Here is a 23,647-nt window from a genome sequence, read left to right on the forward strand (position 1 = left end):
CAAGTCCTAGGTAGTGCAGCGGAGAAAGGAAGGAAGGCTCCAAAGGGCTCCTCCCCAGCCTTTAAATAGCCTCCCCAGAAGTCCCACCTAACACGTCCACTTTCTTGTCATTGGGCAGATTCAGCTGCTGGAGAGACTGTGAAGGGGAGTCAAAAGAGTTCCGTGAAAAGACAAAAAAAAGGAAGAAAAGAAAGGGAAGAATGGCTATCGTGTATCTAGTGGCTTCTGCAACACCAGTTTTTGCCCTTACTATCAATGGTGTTACGTATGCATTCTAGCTAATGTTTTTACACATCCATGAGTAGTTCCTTAGAATTTATGCTGAGGAAATAATTGTGTCAGGGTAAGGGGCACATTAAAAATATTTTCTCATTTTTTGTTGTTGCAAAAGCGGTGGATGCTTGTTGAAGAAAAAGAACACCGAAATGGTAGAAACATCACCTGTTTTAATACACGTCGCCATTCTGAAATGTTGTGCCAATCCAATTTAATTAGCTTACAAAGGGATCGATTTCCCTATATTCTTACCGCTTTCCTCTTGCCCTGTTGTCTTATCAACCAATCTAATAAGTAAAAAAAAAGTATTAATCTGTACTTTTTGATTACTCACCAATTGCCTGTTGAGATCCTTTGCCCATTTTCACTTGTGATACTCATTTAAAAAATAACATAAAGGGGTCCCTTATATATTTAATATTTACTTGATGGTTATCATGTGTTCTAATATTTTTTCCAAATTGTCGCTTTTCTTTAACTTCATTTACGGTGTTCTTGCCGTGTAAAAAAATGTAAACTTTATACTCAAATCTGTTTATCTTTTCTTAGAAAGTTTTTCCTTTGATGTAGGTGCTAACACTCAAATAAAATGTTTTTTATTTTCTTGGGGAAAATTAAAAAGTTCTGTGTTGGATTTGGAATTAAGGTCTAAGTGCTGAGAGCCAGGCATGGTAAGATAGGCAGTTGGTGAAGAGGTCATCTTCCTCCGTTTCCTAGCACAGAGCCTTGTATCGATTACTCAGGGGACAAAAACCGAGGGTGTCTCAACAATAAAGCAATATAGGTGAGCCTCACATTCTACAGCGGTTAGATTTCTGAGGCCTGAAATGGAAGGGACATACTTGTTTTACTAGAATGCTATTTTTCCTTTAACCTACATTATGCCTCCTTTTAGGGAACTCTTCCACAAACTAGACACCTAATTATTTATTATTTTAAGTTGAGCCTCCTTGTGCCTGGGAAGGGTATGGGATGGTGGGAAAGACATAAGTCTTGAAGTCAAACAACCTGAGTTGAAATCTCACCAGCATTTATTACTTGTGGACCCTCAGGCAGGTCACCTGACCTGCATGGGCCTCAGGTTAGCAGGAGGACGAGAGGGAATAATTAACATGAAAGTACCACCATCATTAGCTCATAGTGATGGAGACCATCAGCCGAGGTTTCCCCATTCTGCCCAGAAACAAGAACTTAGATGTATTGCTGCTTGATATTCTCTTTGGTACTAAGAATTCCTTTACAATGCAGATAATAAGCTCTTACTTTTTCTGCTTAGTGGTTCACATTTTTAAATATTAGGGTAGCCGAAATATAATAGGGCCTCCCTGGCCTTCCTTGCTCTGTGAGGCCCCTCCTGTATGTCCTAGAATACCCTCTCTCCTCTCTCTGCCCCCCCAATCAACACCAGTTAATGGCAGATGATGGTGGGGTGGGAGAGATCCTTAATAGGTGTCACCTGAGGCCACAAAGCTAGCAAGTCTTTTGAGCCACAGATCAGCCCCACATCTGATCCCTCCTTTGGCTTTTAAGAATTCAAGTGGTTTGCATCTCTTAGACCCAGTAGGATCTTGATATCCTGAGGGAGGGGACAGCTAGGAGTTCTTGTTTATGCTCTGGACCTGGGGAAACTGAGGCACAGGGACAGAAAGGACTAGCATAAAATGCGCAGTGCTTGGCGGATCTGGAGGCAGGGCTGCAGCTTTGTGCCCTCTCCCTGCTCCTTGCCCCTTGCTGCTTGCTGATGACCTGACTGCGTGCGGCTCCCGGATTTGCAAGTCAGAGGTCAAGACGTCCATTAGATGCAACCTTGAGAAGAGCCATTTCACATCCAAGGGGAATAATGTGCCTGATGAATAGGAACATTAGTGATTTTCACTTGCTATGCGCTAATTTCTCTTGAGAAAGGTGAGCGGATTTTTTAAAGCCACAAGCTGGCAGATTTCACTCTGTGCTATTTCTGAGGTCTTGGCAGCAGAACTGACTCCTCATCCCGGATCTCTGAGAACTCCAGAGAATCTGGTGCAGGGTGTTCCCGTGAAGTAAGATGTTGATGAGCATCAACAGAATCTGGGTGAGTGGAGTGGCACGGGGACACGTGGTCAGCTGCTCAGGCCCCAGAGTCCACACAGGCTTCCAGCAAATGTGCGACAGCCAAAGGAGTCAGGAAAACCATCTGTGGGGCTCTTACTGCCGAGATGGGCATGGGGGGATGGGGGGTGGAAGTGAGGCCTGCTGGGAGTGGGTGACCCGCCACGAGCCAGCCAGGTTCCCCCAGCTGTGGAGAGTATTGTTCATAAATATCAATTACCAATTTCCCATCTGGGCCTGGCAGGTTCCATGAATTTACAAGCAAAATAGCTTTAATAATTTCGTGTCTGGAATTCACTCCTCTGGAGCTTTTGTTTACTCCCTAGGAAGTTCATATAATGCACATTTGTGTGATAAGTGGGTGGGTTGACCCAAAAATTTATTGGTAAATTTAGAATCGCAAAAAATGACTCTGGCACTAACACAGTTTGCTCTGGCTCTTGCATCTTTTTGGAATGCCCAGGCAGTGTAGTTGTTTCAAGCTGTCCTGACCCTAAGCCCCTCGTCTCTAGCCTCTGCTGCCTGGGGGCATAGAGGGTAAAAAGCTCTTGGAAACAGTCCAGAGGTCGTATTCGCTCTCTGTGTTTCAGAGAGGGGCCTTCTGAACCCCTCTCCCCTTGCACCCCTGTGCCTCATATCTTACCGAAAGTGCCAGCCTCCCAGCGATGGTGGCTAACTGAGGAGCAGCAGTCCTGGCCGGGCCCGTGCTTGCAGTTCTGACAGTTCAAGGGTGTGTCTGATGAATTAGTGCAGCCAGGTTGGCCTGCTCAGAGAGGAAGCCGTACAGCCGCGAAGAGACGGGGGCGGGGGGAGGACAGGAGAATGGTATGTTGTATGTTTCAAGCATGGGTCCTCTTACTGGGCCCCTGGGCCTCATCCGAGTCCTTTGGAGAGGGCTACAGGCACATGCTCAGCAGCGGTTTTCATTAGGGTAGTGGCTTGTGGCAGTATGAGCCCCTTCAGGGCCCAGGAGACTCAGGAAAGCACAGAGTGGGACAGAGGCTGCCAGAGAGAGCTGCTTTGCTGTGGTGAAAACTCCAGTGAACCTGGCTCTGCCTTGGCACCTGCAGGAATATCACTCTGGGACGGTCTCAATGAGCACTCAGGGCCTGGACACTTTCCCACGGACGGCGGGCAGCGGCAACAACAGGGATGAATCTTTGCGGAGAGTTGACGTCACCTGGGGGCTCAAGTAGAACCCCAAAGGGCTGTTTGTGATTCAGACAAGACACCTTAGGATGTCTCAGAAGTCACTGGGTAAGACTTTGTGTGGGACAAGAGCCAGTGAATTTGGGGCCCTTTTAATATGACTTGCACGGTGCCTGGGGAAGCCCAGGCTATTTTGAAGTCTCTTCCTTCCTCAAGAAGGAGAGCAACCAGTGAGCGTGGGGTGTGATGTCAATCAATGGTAACAGTCTCTGGCTCTGAATCCCCATCCACAGTCCTCTTTGGAACTCAGTACCCTCAAGCCCTGTCCTTCCCTTCCTTTCCCAGGTTTCTGGAGCTTTCTTCAAGTTGTCATTAAAGTTTTCTGCCTGCCCGTTCTGCCGCTCCCTCTTTCTCACTGCTGTTCCCCTGTCCTTCTACACTGGCTTCTTTTATTTTTTAAATTAAAAAAAATTTTTTTTTAAATTTTTGTTTATTTTTGAGAGAGAGAGAGAGAGAGAGAGAGCACGCGAGTGAGCGGTGGGAGGAGCAGAGAGGGAGGGAGACTCAGAATCCGAAGCAGGCTCCAGGTTCCAAGCTGTCAGCACAGAGTCCCACACGTCGTTCAAACCCACGAACCGCGAGATCATGACCTGAGCTGAAGTCGGACGCTTAAGCGACTGACCCATGCAGGCACCCCTACACTGGCTTCTTGATGTTGCCATTGAGGCTTTACCTAATTGCTTTTTCCTGTTGCACTGACTCCGGTTTCTCGCATCCATGTTGGTGCTTCTTCCACCACCGTAGACCTTGACGCTAAACCCATCCCTGCCAAAGTAGGGAGCCCTCTAGTGCCGTCAGAGTTAAACTTATCCTCGGTTCTTCAAAATAGCATCTTTTGCTCCCCAATCTTCTGACAGCCTCCCCATGCAACGGACGTAAGAGAAAGTGACTGCCAAGGGTGGTTGAGTGGCACGTGCACGGCTTTGCAGGGTGCCTCATGGGAAAGTTCTCTGCCTGCTTATAGTAAGAGAGGGTCATCTCGCATTCCCTCTGCTGCTGGAGAATACTCAGGCCCCTCTGCTTATTGTTCATTTTTCACATGCATTTTTAACTTTCGCAATCCTAAGCCTTTGGCATTTCTCCTTCCAGACTGGAATTACATGAAACAATCTAGTACTCCGCTTCAAAAGATTTTCCTTATGAAATCTCTGGCAGTTGCTTCTGTTTGTTTAAACTTAGAAAAAATCAATGATTTCAAATTGCAAATTCGGTTAAAATCTACTTTGCGATAATGTTGTAGGATAATATTGCCAGAGTTTGGAAGCAGAAAGCAAATGAGGCAGGAAAACAAGCTAATCGAGAGGATGATAGAACAGGATCTCTGATTAGTGAAGCACAATTACACGGAATAAATACGATATCGATTTTTGTGTAAAAATCACCCACAGAAGGCAAGAAAAAGGAGGCTGTTTGTCATCTTTCCTTTTTTTATTTCCACTTTTTGAGACATTTTCAAGTTCTGTATTAGTTGGGTTTTTCTTTTTTAAATACAATTCTGATTTCGATGATTGATATTGCTTTAAGTGCCTCTAGTATTTGGAAATATGTTTCATCTGAACCCCCATCGCTCTGTGTCAGTTCTATTCTTTAGTCATTCCTCACTACATGGTGTTATTGGTGTTTGTGTCCATGACTTCACTCCCTTGCTAGATTGTGAATTTATTGAGAGTAGACATATACTTGCATGTGCTTTAGCAACAGTGAATTCTCTAGTGGCATGAGTAGGTGGGGTTCTTATTTTAAGAATATGATTTTTAAAATTGAGTTATAAAATAATTTTATAATGAGAATTTTTCTCATGGAATGCATGTTTTGGTGACTCTGAGATGGAGAATTCATACTCCATTTATATCTTTAATAATTTGTAGGAGGAAAAGATAGATGTTTCATCTGCAAACCAATTTTTTTTAGTTATATGTGTTTATGATTCTCAGGGATTATGTAAAATTTAAAGAGATACAGAAACACACACACACACACACACACACACACACACACACACAGACCTTTGAAAGGAGTGGGGATCCTACCCTGCCCCTGTGGGAGGAGAACAGATGTGTCTCCAATTACAACACTGAGTAGAAGGTCTGCTATTCCCAGAGGGCTGGGGAATCTCAGCTCTCAGGGGATGAGTTTGGTTACAAGGGCCTGCTGGTGCTTACAGGCAGGAACCGCCTGGGAAAAGGGAGGGCTGTCTGTGGCCTGGGTTGACCAGCAAGCCTTCCCAGCTGACCTCCACAGAAGAGCCCAAGGGGATGCAAAGCTGGTTCCTACTTCCTTTTTCTACTTATTTTTTGGTATGTGATGAATTTGAATTTGTCCGAGGACTCTTCACCTGGGTTTTAGCTTAGCCCTTTTGAACTCAAGGCTTCCTTGGAAATTGTATTCTGTATGTGACCTTACAGAAAGCATCTTGGATATTCTTTTTTTTTTTTTTAATGTTTCTATTTTTTTTTTTTTTGAGACAGAGACAGAGCATGAGCAGGGGAGGGGCAGAGAGAGGGGGAGACACAGAATCCGAAGCGGGCTCCAGACTCTGAGCTGTCAGCACAGAGCCTGACACGGGGCTCGAACTCACAGAGTGTGAGATCATGACATGAGCTGAAGTCAGACGCTCAACCGACTGAGCCACCAAGGCGCCCCGCATCTTGGATATTCTTTTGGCAACTTCTTGGAAGACTATTGCTAGAGGAGAATGCCTAACGTAGTTGCACTCCCTTTTGTTAATTTCTTACATAGCCAAATGTGTAGAGGTCAGGTGCTCAGGGCCTGGAGCCAATCAATTTTGGATTAGCTCTTCACCACACAATAGCTATGCAAAGGACAGTTTACCATGAAGCTAAAAATTCAAGTCTGGGATGCTTCCCTTTCCAGAGGAGCCCTAGCTATGTGGCCAACATAGTCAATTCAGACTACTGTCTCTTTCCACTCTGACTGCCCCTGGTCTCCCTTTAGCTTTGTAGGATGGTGCTAGAATGGCCAAGGGCATTTTGGAGATCTGGTTAAGGGGAAGTTGAGTGGGGAATACACCATCTTAACTGCAGTTTGGAATGTCCTTTTGGAATGTGTCAATAAAACAAGTGAGAAATCACAGACTTCTGACTTGAGCATACGTGAATGGTACTTTTTTGGTGGCCATCTTAAAACTTACGGAGGAACTGAAAGAAAATTCATACAGATATAAAAATGTGAAAAAGAAGTGACAAAGATGAACAATAAAATCAACAGACACTGAGAAGAAAATTATGACAAAAAATTTCAGATCCTGTCAAATGAACTCATTCACAGAAAGGTAAATCCTATTCCATTCATTTAGGAAAAAAGAAATACGGACTAGAAATAATGAAGAAGGACTTGGAATTTTGATAATTCAGTTAATGAAGAGGAGTGAATCATAGAAGCATATTGGGAAAATATGTAAATCATTTGCTGATTTAACACAGAACAAAGAGAACATAAAATTCATTCATGCATTATTATAGTGAGGACATCTGTCAACAGCAAACAGGTTAATGAGTGTTGTTAACTCAGTGGTGTTGATTCAAGATTGGTCATTGAAAAGGAAACTTGAAGTACCCTGAAATCTTTATGGCTCAGATATGAAAGAGACTTGAAAGAGCTTTTACCTAAATTTGACGACAACCCTAAGGAATTACCTGCTATCATCTATAATGAGTCATGAAGCTGAAAGGTATTTCCTCAACTATCAATAATAAAAGCAAACTTTGATCAACCACAATACAGGAAAGATATATTATCTTTGTTTTCTTTTTATAGAAAAAATATACGGTCAAGAAATTTAGGAAAAACTATAGAGGTATGGCGGGCAGATGATAAAAATTACTGCTATTTTTCCAGATTTCATGATATTTGTAATACTTTTGCACTTGTAATTTGTTGCAATTTCTTTCCTCATCCTAAATAAATATCCTCTTACATGCCTAAATTTATTTTGGAGTTTTGTGTTCCTTAAAGCAGGAATGCTCACACTGTGTAAGTTTCAGGTTCTATAAAATCTGTGTATTTAGCACAGAATCTGAGATGTGGCAAACATCAGTCCTTATTAGTATCATCCATCCATCCATTCAGTGGACTTGGTTAGGCACCTGAGTATTCAGGCACCATGGATTCAACAGGGAATAAGATAGACAAAGTCTCTGCTCTTAAAAAACCCAGGTTCTCGTTTATTCTAATTCTTACTATTTACTCCACTCATTATTGGGTCTCTTTGTTCTCCTCCTAAAAGGCTCCTTACCTTTTTCACATGAGATGGATTAAACGTAATTTGTTTTGAAAATTATGTGCCACCCTTTAGATATGTGGTCCTTCCAGCGATGTTGCAAAACCAGAGTTGGAGACTGGCAGTTCAATGTCCTGTCTAATCCTATGGTAGGGTGGGGTGGGCATTCACAGTTTGTGACTTGGTGTTCTGAGTGGCTCGTGATAGAGACGGAGCAGCTCAGCAGGGAGCTCATCAGAGCATCTTGAAAGAGGCCTATCCAGTGGCTCTCACTCCCAGCTTCCCTCAGAACCTCAGGGTAGAAGAGACTTCTTGGAACTAGGACATAGCGCTCACTCGCTTCTCTATGGGGCTACCTATTTTTTGCAGGGTTTTCTGGGGTAACTCATCATTTTGGAACTACTGTTTTCTGCACTAATAGCTTTCTAAAGCTGGAGAGAGGTCAGGAAAGGAGGCAGCATGCAAATTCTGAGGACCAGAGGGTTGGTTTTCCACTTGGACTCTTTGAGTCCAAGCATCTGCTGAAATTTATTTATAGGTTTACAGAAAGGGTCTTAGTTATTCTATAGCAGAAGCCCAGTGTACTGGCTTTGGTCCAGTTTTGGAAAGCTGAAATGTTTGACTCTTTTTGTTTTATTTTAGGCGTGTACTATACTGGTGGAATCAAATGAGGAAGCAGCGAGTTGTGAGCATAATGTGGGGATTCTTTTTTTTTTTTTTTTGCCTTTTTTTTTTTTAAATATGGATGACGGTCAGAGGTCTGATAATCATTTGGTCATTTAGTGTCAGTTGCAGTGAATTCTTAAGATCCGAGATCAAGAGAATCTATTCTCTTCTTGTGCTGAGATTCTGTTTTTCACACCTAAACTCCCACTAATAGACTGAATTTTGGATATCTCATCTTGAACAACTCTGATACAGACTGAGTCCCTTCAGGATAGGAACTTCATCTGCTAAGTCCTAGGAACCGGCAGGGTGCCTGGTACTTAATAGGTCCTCAATAAATATTTCTAAGTGGAGGAATGAAGGATGAATGAACAAAGGGCCATACATATAAGTTAACAGCATTTCTATGATGGGGGAAGGAGGCCTCCTCTACCCAAATAAGCTCATGTGGTATTCATTTAAAGCATGCTAAGAAAGACTCTGTTAAATACAAAGTCTACTTCACAAATAAATGTTGTGTTTTGAGAATAAACCACTTCCTGTATTGATAGGGAATAAACTGCTTTGCAGCTCTTGCTACATTTCTCCAAACGGGAAACATTCAAATATGTGTCAAGATAACGGAGCTGTTTGCTTTGAGTCGGTTATAGGTCCATGACTTGGCTCATGGAATTTAAGTCAGAGAACTTGGGCTCTAAACCCAGCCCTGATGCACACGAGCTCCCTGGTCTTGGCTAAGCTACCTAAGCTCTCTGAGAGTTTTCTCATCTATATAATGGGAATAATAAGAATGACTTCATAGGGTTGTCAGAAAGATTGAATAAGATAATGCTTGGCACAAAATAAGCATCTAGTAAAAATTTCTCCCCTTCCACCTCCTTCCTATTCCTTCCTCTTCCTCATCCTTTCTCTCCTGCTAACTAAGCTGGGCATTGGCAATTTGTTCCGCTCGCTTTCTCGGCTGGTCTCCCCTGGAAGCAGGTTACAGCGTGGGGAAGCTTCCCAGGGGCCACTGTGCAGCCCCATCCGGCAGGAACATTTTCGTGTAGCTTTTGAATGTTCAGAGAGGAAGCACATAGAGATTTTGTGTCCCTAGATTTTACAAAAGAGTTCAGCACTTACATTTTTGCTCATTTACTTAGTGACCATCCCCCTCCTACACCCACCCTACCCGCCAAGTTGGATCTCACCAGCTTTCCAAATCCTCTGGGATTGCTCTCAGCTCCTTTTTCTTCTCAGAAGGCAAGCCTGCTTTTATTTTCCTTTTCAGGGATTTTACTGGGTGAGAAATTTACATTGAAGGCCGTTTCCTTAGGGCTTGGGCCTTGAAGGTGACTGACTTTTTTAAAAAAGCTATCACTGACCTAGAGAAGCCAAGCCAAACCTGCCCTTCTGGAGAGAGCCCACAACTCTCTAAGGCTGCCCTTTCTCCTGGGTCCACCCACCGTGACAAGCCAAGGTCAAGCTCAGCCATGGCGGCGGCTGGATTTTGCTCATTTGGTACATTATTTATGTAACATGCGGGTTGCGAGGGAGTGTGGATGTAGATGATTCATAGGCCCAAGCAGTTGGAAACAGATTGCAGATGCCCAGCTCCTTCACTTGGGTGTCCCCCACCCCCTGCCCCCCAAGCTGCTTCATGTGCTACTTCCTGCCTGCCCTGCGGTGGCTCCTCAGGCTAAATGCAGTCCCTGCTCGCCCCCCTCCGCACCCCGCCCCCCCCCAGCCCTAAGGAACAGGGGGCACAGTGGCCCTGGAGGCCCTAAACCTGCAACAGATTCCGGGGACACACCTACTTCCTTAGAATGTAATTCTCATTAAAAAAAAACCCTAGACCATAAAATAGCATACGGAATTCTGAAAAAGTTATGATGACTACTTCAATGCCTATTTTTTGAAATACCAAGTTCTTTAAAAAAAAAGTTTCATTTTCATGGTCCTGCCCCTCCTTTTCTAGCACGCTTGGCAGCACGCTTCGCTTGCGTCTTGGGCAGCATGGTGACGGTAGGCATGCTGCTCTCTGGCTAACTTGCAAGGGAACCTCTTCTTCACTTTGTAAGAGTTCTGTCCCACCTGGGAGACCTGCCCTCAGGTGACATCCCAGCACTGTCTCATGCACTGGGAGGCTCAGACTGTGGAGCTGGACAGGCTTAGTAAGACCACTCATTCGTTCTGTGTATCAGCCATCAATTGTGAAGATAATGCCTCAGAACAAAAAAGAAAACCTCCATGGCGCCCAAAGCTTTTATCAGTCCCACTTCTGGGGTCATCAGCTAGGCAGCTCTGTTGATCTTAACAATCTTCCTCATATATCTAGGGGGTCACGGACAGCTGACTGAGGATGGCCTAGGCCAGGGTAATGGGATGTCTTGACTGTGTGCCACTTACCTCCCAGCCTCCAGAAGGTTAGCCTGGGCTTGCTCTCATGGCAGTGGTAGACCAAGAGCGAGAAGAGGCTCATGGCAGTGGTAGAGCAAGAGTGAGAAGAGGCTCAGTCAGACAGACACTGTTTAAGCATCACATTTGCTAACATCTCATTTGGCCAAAGCAAGGCACATGGGTGAACCCGGAGTTGGAGTAGATGGAACACTACAGTTACATGGCTAAGAGCTTAGAGACAGAAAGAGGTGAAGAATTTGGGTCATTTTTGCAAACTACTATGCTGTGTGGCCTTGGGAAAGTGAATTGGCCTCTCTGAGCCTGACTTTCCCCTTCTTTTGAAATAGACCATTCATGATCCCTAGCCATCAAAACTGTGTGAGGATCAAAGGAGAGCATTGGGTTGAATGGGTGTGATTCATGGCTATTTAAGCTTACAGAAGTGCTATGTAAGCTTCCAGGCTAAAGAGTGTACATACATACTCCTGTGGCTAGTTTCTCCATTAGCAGGTTAGGTACTACATTAGTTAAAGGGTTCTCCAGACAAATAGAACCAAAAGAGGGTATATATACAGAGAGAGTGAAATTTATTTTAAAGGAACTATTTCATGTGATTGTACAGGCTTGGCAGGTCCAAAATCTGCAGGGGAGGTAGACAGGAGACTCAGGGGAGAGTTGCAGTCTAGTCCAAAGGCAATTGGCTGCCAGAATTCCTTCTTGCTCAGTGGATGTCAGTCTTAGTTCTATTAAGGCCTTCAACTGATTGGATGAGGCCTCACCCACATCATGAAAGTCAAGTTGCTTTACTCAAAGCCCACAGATTTAAATGTTAATCTTACCCCAAAACCACCCTCACAGAAACATCTAGAATAATGTTAGAAAATACCAGGGCATTGGGTCACCTGGGTGGCTCAATTGGTTAAGCATCCAACGCTTGGTTTCAGCTCAGGTTATGATCTCAAAGTTTGTGGGATCGAGCCCTATGTTGGGCTCTGTGCTGACAGCACAGAGCCTACTTGGGATTCGCTCTCTCCCTCTCTCTCTCTCTCTGCCCCTCCCCTACTTGTGCTTGCTCTCTCTCTCTCTCTCTCTCTCTTTCTCTCAAAAATAAATGAAAGAAAAGAAGGAAGAAGAAAACAGAAAGGAAAGAAAAAGAAAGAGAAAGAAAGAAGGAAAGAAAAAGAACAAACAAATGAACGAGCAACCTGGGTGCCATGGCCTGGTCAAGTTGACACCTAAAAATAACTATCACAGGTATACTCTGGGCCGGGGTCTAAATTAATTGTGAATTCAATGAATATTTACTGAGTGCCTATTGTGTGCCTGGAACACATTCCAGTTGTGTTACCCATTGGAATATAGCAGTTAATAAGCTGCTAATCCTGCTTTCAAAGAAGCGACAGTCTCACAAGCGGTAACTAAGCAGGCGAGACGACGAACCTGCCAAATGCTGTGGAGAGCTACCATTGGTGGGGTGTGCTTGCACACCGGAGGAAGCTTTGGGCGTGCATTATCTCATCCAACCCCCTCAGCAGCCTGGTAGACAGGCCTTGTCATCCCTATTGCGCCGATGAGGCAGATGAGGCTTGGAGGGATTGGGGAAGCTGTGTGGAGGTCACTTAGCTAGTAAGTGCGGAGCCCAGACGGAGTTCCTCCCTTCCTGATGCCCACACCCAGGCCTGTCGCTGGCTTCAACTTCTCACTCCTGCCCTCGTGCTGTGGCTTCTCCCAGAGCGCGGAGGCCGAGCAGGAAGGTGTGAGCCCGAGGTCTGCCTAGAAGGCGGGCACCAGGAGAAGCTGGGGCAGGGACTGGGGGGCAGGGCTCAGCTGGTCTCCCGGAGCCACGGGAGCCCTCCCGCCCCTGGCCCCTGCCGGCTGGTTTGTGTTGCCTCTTCCTGAGCCTCTGGGATGTGGGCGGCAAACAGGCCACCAGTACTACCCTTCAAGTCCATCTTGGGAAACAACCCTCTCAGTATCCTCATCTTTAAAGGGACACATGAGCATGTGTCTGTGTGTAGGTAGAGAGAGGGAAGATTTGAGCTCTTTCCAGGAAAGCCACCTCTTCATCCATTCTGCTCAGGGACATGCTCTGGGTGAGTGTGTGTACAGACATACATATGTAATATTTTCAGACTTTCTCTACATCCAAACTGCTCGCAGCAGGGTGCAGATGGAACTATATGCTAATGGTCGTGGGAGAAGCCTGCGCCCCACGTGAGGACTGCTCCTATGGATGTTGAAAGCAAGCTCTCCTCTAAGGGGCTTTTCTCCCTAGCAGTGAGCGGGCCGTACGTGACTGTGCACACATTAGCCATCGGCTTGGTGTATGCGGGCCAAAAGCCTGACCTGGCCCACAGATGAAGAACCTGTGGGGGCGAGGGAGGAGGGGGTGCTTTATGTAAGTGGTTTTTAGACGGATGGAAGACTCGTTTTAATTGCATAAGAAGTAATCTTTCTTAAGTAGAGCTGTGGGTCCTTTTGCAAACCTGGGCTAGACAGGACTTTGCTGCTGCTGCTGCTCTTTTCAATGCACCTTTATTTCCGTGAGAATTGCCCATCGGTGTGTTGAGCTGTATCTGGGCCGTTTGCTGCTTCTACAGAGGCTCGGCGATTCTCCGCATACCCCCTACTCGATGCAAGTTCGCCCCAGTGCTGATGATGTCATCTAAAGGGTCTTGAGCTAGGTCGTAACTGAAATGGTGGTTTTGAGAATGGAGCGGTGGGTGCTCACAACACAAGCCAGTGGGCTGTTTGAACAACAGTGGTTTGAGCAGTGATTTTCAAGTCACGGTCCCACGGATGACCCAGCTTCAGAGAACCTACTGAGCTCGATATCTTTGCAGCAGAGTAGAGCCCACCATTGGCAGAATTTCCACATTCCCTCAGAGGAAGCACTCAGAGACCCAGAGGACCCTGGGTTCCAGCACCTCCATCTTTAGAGCTCATGTTGGGGAACCAACCTTGGTGTCCTCGGTGTAGGGACCTGAAAGGAGAGGCTGGCTTCCTGGACACACCTTGGGCTGAACGAGTCTGAGTATGGCAAGAAACACGCCAGCTTGGATCATGAGGTTCCTACGCAGCTGTACTCAAGGTGAAAGCACGTATCCTGGCCGCTTGTATTATCAGCAGCAAGTAAGTAAAACCTGGTGTTCTTCAGCAGGAAGCGGCTTACGCAAGCTCACTGCTCTGTGGGATGAGCTTTTCCCAAGAAAGGACACGAAGGCTTGAGGTAGCTTATAGGGAGACCCTTTGCCTGAGGTAGTTGCATGCCGGGTGGAAGGAAGTTTACCTCAGGCGTGGATTTTTGTAGGCACCGTGTCATTTCGTTAATCTCTGCATAGCCAGTGCACTGAAATCCATTGAGAGGCACACAATAAAAGTTTGGTGGATGGATGAATGACTCTATTGAGACTAGTCAGAAAGAAGGCAGCCTCAGCCAAAATAATCCTTACCAACTGTAAACGAGCGTGTGAAACCAAGTTCTTGTGCAGGTGAATGGGGTCAGCTATCTCAGGGAACAAGGAGCGGGGAGCAGGGCTTCCTGGCCTCTGTCGCTGGGCCCTCTGGACTGCCAGTCCCAGAGATTCGAAGAAGTAGGGATGTCCTTCTCTGGCCTGTCCGTCTGCACCGGGAGATTTCTTCCTTGGAACTTTTTTTTTTTTTTTTAACGTTTATTTATTTTTGAGACAGAGAGAGACAGAGCATGAACGGGGGAGGGTCACAGAGAGAGGGAGACACAGAATCTGAAACAGGCTCCAGGCTCTGAGCTGTCAGCACAGAGCCCAACGCAGGGCTCGAACCCACGGACCGTGAGATCATGACCTGAGCCGAAGTCGGATGCTTAACCGACCGAGCCACCCAGGCGCCCCTCTTCCTTGGAACTTTTGCCTTCCCCGTAAGTCTCGCACTGGTTTTCATCTCTGTGTCTCTGCATGTCTCGTCACCACTGCCCACACCTGGTGGCCCCTCACCTGTGTACGCGTCTGTACAGGCAGGCTGGGGTGGAGGGGCCCTCAGGCTCTGGAGCCAGCCTACTTGGACTTCCGTGCTGGGGGAGCCACTGCCACTTATATCTTGTGGCCCGTGCAGGTTGTCCAAGTCACCCAATAATTCAGGACCCCCATTTTGCGTCTGGAAAACAGAAATGACGGTAATGGTACCCAAGCCAGAGGATTGTTTTAAGATTGAATTGGCAAATACACAGAACAGAACCTAGAACAGGGCAACCTAGTTCCTATCAGCCAGCCACTGTCTCTCTTGTGATTCCCTGTCTCCTATACCTCTGTTAGAGTTGCTTTCTCCTCTCTCTACTGCCACCACTTTGTTCTCCCCTCTTTCCAACTGGCCACCGTGGCTGGTCCACTTCCGTATCCAACAACTCCCAGGGCCCCTCCAACACCCACCCAATTACACTCAAAATCTCCTTGGCAGAATTCAAGGCTTTCCATTTTCCAGGCCACCAGTGTGGCCAATATACTTCCCTGACATTTCCTGACCCATGCCTGATGTTTCTGCCTAAAGGCACCCTATCTTTGTTCCTAGGCAGCCTCTGTGCTCTCTGTCACCTCCTTGCTCTGGCTGGAAATTCCTGTCCAGCCTGTCCTGTCTTCCATCTGCTCAGACCTCTGCACAGCAGGAGGGAGAAGCCGCATTCCGGAGCTGCCCTCCTTGATCTGCAGGTTTCAGATACTCTTAGTTTGGTTTTGGAGGTCAGACCCTGCACTCACATCAGAAAGGCAGTACATCCTCCGAGATCACCATCCTATTCAGAGGTACCTCTTGTACATTGTAGCAAACTGAAGCCCGTCATCTTTCAAGATTATCAAAGGTTAATGCTCCCCCCATCACCCAAAGTACCCTGATTTCCTTGCCTCCTTGTGACATTGGTTTTATTATACTGAATTTGGTTACTTCCAGGACCAGCATCGGTCATCTCGAGGGATTTTAATTTAGAAAATATAAAGGAGACTACTTATGCTATAGAGAGGGTCACTGCATCTTATTGTCCCTGAATACGTATAGCTTTTAAAATCACCACTTGATGATTCATTTGTAGCAGCAAATGCTTATCATATAATGTTGGCTGAAAAAAAAACCAGAATGCAAAAGTGCATTTACAATATGTGTATGAATCACATGGGTCAGGACTGGAAGAGGCTGTGGGCAAGTGACAATAGTTTGATTTGTTGGGGAAATGGGATTGAAGACAACTTTTTCTTCTTTCTACTATCGCTGTGTTAATGTTTCTGCTATTATGTAAAATAAAAATAGCAACTAATGTTAATAGCTACCATTTGTTATTGTATTAATAATGCAGTAATACGTGTAGGCTCGATCTGGGCCACTGAGTTCTGCATTATCTCATTTAATCCTCCCGGAATGTCTGTGAGATGGGGATGTTTATCTCTGGCACATGGGCAAGAGGTGAAGGGGCCTTCCAGTGACACAACTGCTGAGGACGCAGACAAGCGGCCTTCCACACCATGACGTCTCTCACTTTCAACCTTCTGATTAAAACAAAACCAAATAACTTTTCACGAGTCAATTTTAGAACAGTTAGAGAAGGAGGAATATGACAAAGAGAAAAAGTCACCTTGAAATAACAAGTCGTCTGTAATGTCAACCCTGGTATAGCTACCATATACCTCTTGGTCATACCTTCGAGGACACTTCTCTTGCAGCTGCCACTGTGATCCTCCTGCAGATCTCTCACAGGGAACTTTTAGTATGTTTTCCTCATTTGGGAAGTGCGGAAGGAGGAGAAATACTTGTTCTTGAGGCTAGAGTCTAGAAAAACCATAAAACCATGGTTGGGTGGCAGAATTTCCTTTCCTAAAATCTAAGAGAAGAATGACTGAGGAATTGGAGCTTTGAGTGGAATGAGTCGACTCCACAGGATGGAATGAGGCAGGGTAAAGGGTGACTGTGTTCTCTCATACTTGCAAGGTCTGGAGAGCAGATACATTCCAGGCCCTGGTGAAAATCTTTTTTAACTAAAAATTGAGCTTATGTACAGCTTATGTATATCAGGAATGAAGACTGGAGACAATTTCATTCTAAAACTTGTAAGGGGAGCCTGCATAGCTCAGTCAGTTAAGCGTCTGACTCTTCATTTTGGATCAGGTTTTGATCTCATGGTTCACGGGTTCGAGCTGCACATCAGGCTCTGCACTGCCAGTGTGGAGGCTGTTTGGGATTCTTTATCTCCCTCTCTCTCTCTGCCCCTCTCCCGCTTTCTCTCTCTCTCTCTCTCTCTCTCTCTCTCTCTCTCTCTCTCTCTCTCTCTCAAAATAAATAAACTTAAAAAAAAACCCTCCGTATTATAAGCAATTAAGTAGCTCCCAAGGACTCATGGTTTTTCTACATCGTTAGTACTATCAGGAGATAATCCAGGCTTTCCTAATATTTTCATTGGGTTAAAACAGTTAATATCTTCCATACTGTTGTAGTTTATGCAAAAAGAATTTCTTTATTGGCCTAGCAATGATTGCCATCTTCATTTAGTTCTGTCATACTGACAAACTCATAAAGGGTTTGTATGATGATATCACAGCTGAGCTATTAGAGATTTTTCTTTTATTCATTCATTTATTCATTTACTTATTAATTCATCTAGTAAATATTTGTTGGAAAACAACTATATGAAAATCCTTCCTTGTGCATTTGTTATAAAATTATAGTCAAGGGCATTGCCTATTGTGTATATTGATGTTGTATGCAGGAAATCCACATGAAAACCTTTAAGAATTAAGTTAGGGGCACCTGGGTGGCGCAGTCGGTTAAGCATCCGACTTCAGCCAGGTCACGATCTCGCGGTCCGGGAGTTCGAGCCCCGTGTCGGGCTCTGGGCTGATGGCTCAGAGCCTGGAGCCTGTTTCCGATTCTGTGTCTCCCTCTCTCTCTGCCCCTCCCCCGTTCATGCTCTGTCTCTCTCTGTCCCAAAAATAAATAAAAAACGTTGAAAAAAAAAATAAAAAAAAAAAAAAGAATTAAGTTCCAGGGGTGCCTGGGTGGTTCAGTTGGTTGAGTGTCCGACTTTTTTTTTTTTTAAATAATTTTAGTTCTTGCATTTAAAAAAATGTTTATTTTTGAGAGAGAGAGCACAGGGGTAGGGCAGAGATAGAGGGAGACAGAAAATCTGAAGCAGGCTCTGCACTGACAGTAGGGAGACCGATGTAGGGCTCAGACTCACGAACTGTGAGATCATGACCTGAGCTGAAGTCTGACGCTCAATTGACTGAGCCACCCACGTTCCCTGAGTGTTCAATTCTTGATTTAGGCTCAGGTCATGATCCGGGCTGTGGGATTAAGCCCCACATTGAGCTCCACACTGAGACTACTTAAGATTCTCTTTCTCCCTGTGTCCCTCTCTCCAGCTTGTGCTTTCTCTCTCAAATAAAAAAAAAAAAAAGGAATTAAGTTCCAGAAAAGCACTTAAACTCCCTGAGTTATACCAAGCTTTCTCCTTTCTGATAGTAGCCATTTGTTTCTGTGTTTCCTATTTTGCCCCGGCTGCCAGGGAGTTCAGAGATACTCATGGTGCTCAGCCACAAGCATTGTATTAATCTCATGGGTGGTATATTTATCCCTTTCTCTTTCCATGACTCTGATTTTCTGCTTTATTAACCTTAGTATATATCTATTCCTTTGACAGTCCACCTCAATTCCTTTTGGAAAAAGATGGGGAGTGAGGCATAAATTCAAGGCAGTACTGGACATCCTCATTAAATGCCTATCAGTTGGAACTAGGTAAAAGTGATTGTTGTACACTCAAAAGTCACTGATTTTATGTTAGGTGAATTTTACCTCAATAGAAAAATTGAAAAAGCCATCATATCAGTGACTTTGATGATGATGATGCTGATGGTGATGACTAGGCACTAGTTAAAGGCAGGGTTTTCCATGACGGCCAATGGGAACAATGGGAAAGTCATCCAGGGAATCTGCCTCATTGCTTTCGAAGAGGAATAATTAACATTGGCATGTGTACAAGGCAGATGCACAGCTGGTTTTGAGAACGAGAACTCTCCCATCTCCATCCCTTCTCCAAACATCTTAAAAAAATAATAGACCAGCTTTCTTATTTTAAAAGTACATAAATAGAAATGTTCATTGAAGGAAAATCACAGATAATAATACTTCCATAAAATTCACCTATATTTTTAATAGCCAGAAGGAACCATTGTTAACATTTTGTTTGTGCCTTCTAGACTTCTGTATTGATTAATTGATGCATGCATTCAATCATCCATCTATCTTCCTTTTCCAAAGTGTGGTCCCTAGGACACCAGTTTCATGATTAAGTAAGTCTAGAAAATAGGTCATCAAAGCAACCCCTCTTGGAGATTTGTGAAGCACATTAGCATACCTGAAGCTTTGAGAAATTTAGTGGCAATGGACTTCATTTCACTGTGATTCATGTAGAGTGTTTCAAAGGAACTCGAGTATGGAATCTTTATTTTCTGTAGCCCAAGGAATGAATGAAATGTTTTATAGAAGCCAAGGGAGCTAAGCAATACTTGATCTTAAGTCCTAGTTCATACTTAGTCTATGTGGTCATGCTAGAGAGACTGCCTGAATTGGTTCTATGAAGTAAATTTCTCTCCATGTCAGGTCCATGCTCCTGAAACATAATTTTTCATGGCTTCATGGAATTCTGTTGTATGGTCGTTCCATAGCTTGCAGAATCAATACCTCATTGCTGGGATTTGGAATTTCCCCTTTTGGCACTCATAATGAACATTATTATTGCTAGCTAAGGCCCATCCCTAAAACATCCCCTCATATGAAGTTTGGTTTTCCTGGGGAGTAGTATCTGCACAGATTCTCCATGAGTGTTTTTGTTTGTTGTTTGTCTTTACTTCTAGTTTAGGGGACTTGTCAGTCAAGAACACTTTGGAAAGAGACAAAGGTATAAAACAGTAGGAGAAGAAGGATAGGAGGAGAGGATAGTTTTGCTGCTAAACTGGATTTTTAAAACTTAAAAAAAATATTTTTTTAATCTTGTGTGTCTATGGCCAGAATTCTGGCCTAGCTCCTGCCCACTCCAGGAAGGACCTAACCCTTAGAGATCCTAATAAGATTTCTTTCAAAATAAGTGGAAAAAGCAAGTAGACATCAAGAAAAATTATTAGTTAGTAACTAAAAAATCATGATACAAGTAACTGCAATTTGGGTGAAAAGTGAGCAACCCAGGTCTCATGGTCACAGTGTGAGCTCTTAAAACTGTCTTTGTATGATTATCATTCATGAATCCATTGTGGGTCCTCGGTCTGTTTTTTAATTTCTTCTTCTTCTTCTTTTTTTTTCTTCTTCTTCTTTCTCATCTACTCTCAACTGCCCTGGGGAGCCAAGGAAAAGTCCACACAGTAGGGACATTTAGTTGGGTCCTCAAAGATGAGTGAGCATTTGCCACATCACAGAGAGTGGACATACAAAGCCCTCAAGGTGGCTGACCTCCGATGCAGGTCACCGTCAGCCTTTCCATCACCACAAGGGAAATTGCTTATGATGAGAAGAAATAGCACTTGGAGACAAAAAATAGAGAAGAATTCATTGACAACCAGTTTTCCCCATGAAACTATCTGAGAATTGGAGAAATATTTCTCCTTTCTCTTCTGGTAGCTGGGACGGCAAATAGCCCTAACAGAGATCTGCAAATAACGGCAATAAAAACTAAAGTCCGGGCACAAGACTGAGGGGAGATGTCAGCTTTAAGAAGGGAAAGAGAAGGGACTAGAAGTGGAGCAGAGCAAAGAAATGTAGGTTTAAGCCCATGAGGCACAGGTGGGATTTTTATATTAAGCAAGCGAAAGACCACAGGGGGGAAAGCAGGCCAACTTTATTTTTTTTTTATGACAGAATCAATAGAATCTAATCAAGTTTTGAATGCAATCAGAGTAAGATGAGAAATACCAAGTAGGCTCCTGGAGGCAGTAACCAGGACATAATCGTGTCCAGAAGGGACTACCAGAGTGATGTTCCACATTTCTCTCCAAGCCCTGCTGGGGAAACTCTGAAATTAAGGAAGGGTGACATGGATTTAGGTTCATGTCCCTGGAGTTTTGATGCCCTGTTTTATTTGGATTTTTCTTCTCTGTAGAGCTCCACTGGGACCAGGCTTTCAGCTAAGAAAGTAAAGAAGGATGTCCTTTTGGAGGAGGGTAGTGATGACTATCACAGATCACTTTGCGAGATGCACCGTCAGATTACAGACCCTTGGCTGGAAGGTAACGAGAACCGGGGGCTCCGAACCTCTTCATAATCTCCACGCACACCCTGCCCAAGTCACCCCATATACCAACAATCCAAGCAAAGACAGACTGCACACCCTGCGAAGGCAGCGTCAGGCTCCCCGCAAACAGCTGTGCCAGAGCGGTCTATTTAAAACAAGACCACTGATCATCAGGTACTGCTCTTAGCACCCAGGCAACCCTCTTAAGTGCCACCCCCCATAGAGGAATTCTGAAACCACCATTGTAAGGTGGTTATGATTTGCATTCATTGGTTATATGAGGAACAGGGGGGGAAATGCAAAACTGCTTACTGACACTGGCTCTCGCAGCCACTTTAATCACACAGGATCTGGCTTATGATGATTTGGTGCCAGGTCTTGGGAGATGGGGCTGGGGTAGAAGCCCGTCTCATCCCTGAGGAGCCTTCTCAGAGTCTTAGAAGATGACAGACTCATAGTTGATGACGTAACCCAACCAAATTGGACTATGATCGGGAACCTTGGCCGGGGGCTGTGGAAGTCGTAAGAGGCTGTTACCACTGTTGGTTGGGGCATGGGGCAGGGGAGGAAAGTGAGGAGGAGTGGTCATGATTTCTATAATGACTTTAGCCCCAACAGTGGTCTCAGGCCACACAACCCCCTGAGAGAGGTGTTATTACTTCAGGCACATAGCGATTGCTCTAGACACATTTGTGAACATTCAGATGAATGAAGAAATGAATGGTCCTAGTAAAGAAACTGGGCTTCAGAGAAGAAAGAACTTACCTGAGATCACACAGCTCATCAGTAGCCAAGCTAGAATATCAGACCTAAGAACCTCATTCTCTTTCTGTCACACATGGTGTTTGCTGGATGCTGGTGTGGAAAGACCTAGAAAACCCATACAGCCACAAGGGGAACTTGATAGGAACCAACCAAGTTGGATTTGCAAAAGAGATCATGTGAGCCAGGGAGCACACTGCTGATGTGTATTAATATTTGTCTCTAAAAAAAAAAAACAAAAACAAAAACAAAAAAAACCCTGTGGTACTCTTCACTCTCAACGGGTGGCTCTGGTGCCATAATCTGAATTAGCCTTTTAAAAATATCCCCCTTCCAGCCCACCTTTGCTTGGATATTTGATATAGAAACAGCTAATGAAGTCCATTTGCCATATGGGTTAAGTGAACTTTTTTAAGTAGGTGTTTTACATCCCTGCAGCTCCAGGAGCTGTTGTCATAGTAACATTTCCCTCTCGACTTGCAGAAGGCACAGTCCATGGAGCCAGTGGCAATGTAGGTCACGAGTGAAAAGGGGTTTGGTGGCTTTGCCTCCATTTGGCATAGCTGGAGATTGTTCATGCTGGGGGCTCCGGAGGGGCTCACATTCCCCAGAATGTTCTGTTGTAGGACTGAGAAGAGACGCAGGCATGGAGGGTGGTGGTGGAAATAGGCACTGAAGTGGTGAACCAGGCTAGTATGACCTGTGCCCCTGTGTGGAGACTCAGAAGGTCTGAGAGCCTGGGATGACCTGGGAGAGGTCACAGTGGAGGGGGGACCCTGTGGGGCTCTGGGGGCTCTCTTTCTCAGCTGCTTGGTGGGAATTGGTACCCTCTGCAGTGCAGAATCCTTTCAGAGTTGGTTTATGAAGGCTTGTGTCAATTACCCATATAGAAGTTGTGGCTGGAGGAGACCTCAGCTTTATATACAGCTTGGAAATGTGTTCTAAGAACTTTTATTTACTCATCTATTCGTGTAGCAAACATTTACCAGGCCCCTCTTCTGCACCAGGTACAGCGCTGGGCAATGCTCTTCATGGGTGAGCAGCCTTTGCACTTGAACAGGGAGAGCCCCCTGCTCTTAGTTCAATGGCGCTTAGTTTAATGCTGTGCTGTTGCTGTCTTGAAATTCTTAATCATTTGTGAACCAGGGCCCACCAAAAGTGAACGTGTTGGAAGACCAACACAGGCTTTCGAGAAAGGAGGGCAAGTTTCCCCCTCAAGGTGATAAAGATTAGGAGGATATCTACTTGCCAGGTCAAGTGCTTTGGGTGCAAACCTTTCTCTCTTTTATTTTGAGTTTTCTCTTTTAACGTTTTAGTTTGACATAATTTCAGTCTTACAGAAAAGTTGAAAGAATAGTACAAAGTATTCCTATATACCCATCATCCAGATGTTACATTTTATCATGTGTATCTTATCTGTGTATCCATCCATCCATCTACCCATTGTCAAAAGGAAATTCAGAGGGCCTTACTAGATGTGAATATTTTGATTTGGAAAAAAAGTGTTCATGAACATGGAGATGTCAGATCCGAAAGTGGTAGGTAGCACAGCAGCATGACATTATGGGATGGCTTACATAGTGACAACAAGAAAGTTGTTTAGGGGTGCCTGGGTGGCTCAGTTGGTTAAGCATCTGACTCAGGTTTCAGTTCAGGTTCACGGTTCATGGGACTGAGCCTCATATTGGGCTCTGTGCTGACAGTGCAGAGCTTGCTTGGGATTCTCTCTCTTCCTCTCTCTCTGTCCCTCCCCCACTTGCCTGAGCTCTCTCTCAAAATAATAAACTAGAAAG

The 23,647-nt window shown here is 44.8% G+C and overlaps 1 long non-coding RNA gene across 1 annotated transcript in view; it reads left to right on the plus strand.

Annotated features, from left to right (window-relative positions):
• Positions 1-23,647, plus strand: part of LOC109496164 — a 135,358-nt gene that overhangs the window by 70,627 nt on the left and 41,084 nt on the right. Inside the window, exon 2 of the long non-coding RNA XR_006593539.1 lies at positions 20,961-21,087. This is a non-coding gene — a long non-coding RNA (uncharacterized LOC109496164). The remainder of the gene's footprint in view (positions 1-20,960; positions 21,088-23,647) is intronic.

The sequence above is a fragment of the Felis catus genome, chromosome A2 (assembly GCF_018350175.1).
Source record: "Felis catus isolate Fca126 chromosome A2, F.catus_Fca126_mat1.0, whole genome shotgun sequence".
NCBI classification, from domain to species: domain Eukaryota; kingdom Metazoa; phylum Chordata; class Mammalia; order Carnivora; family Felidae; genus Felis; species Felis catus.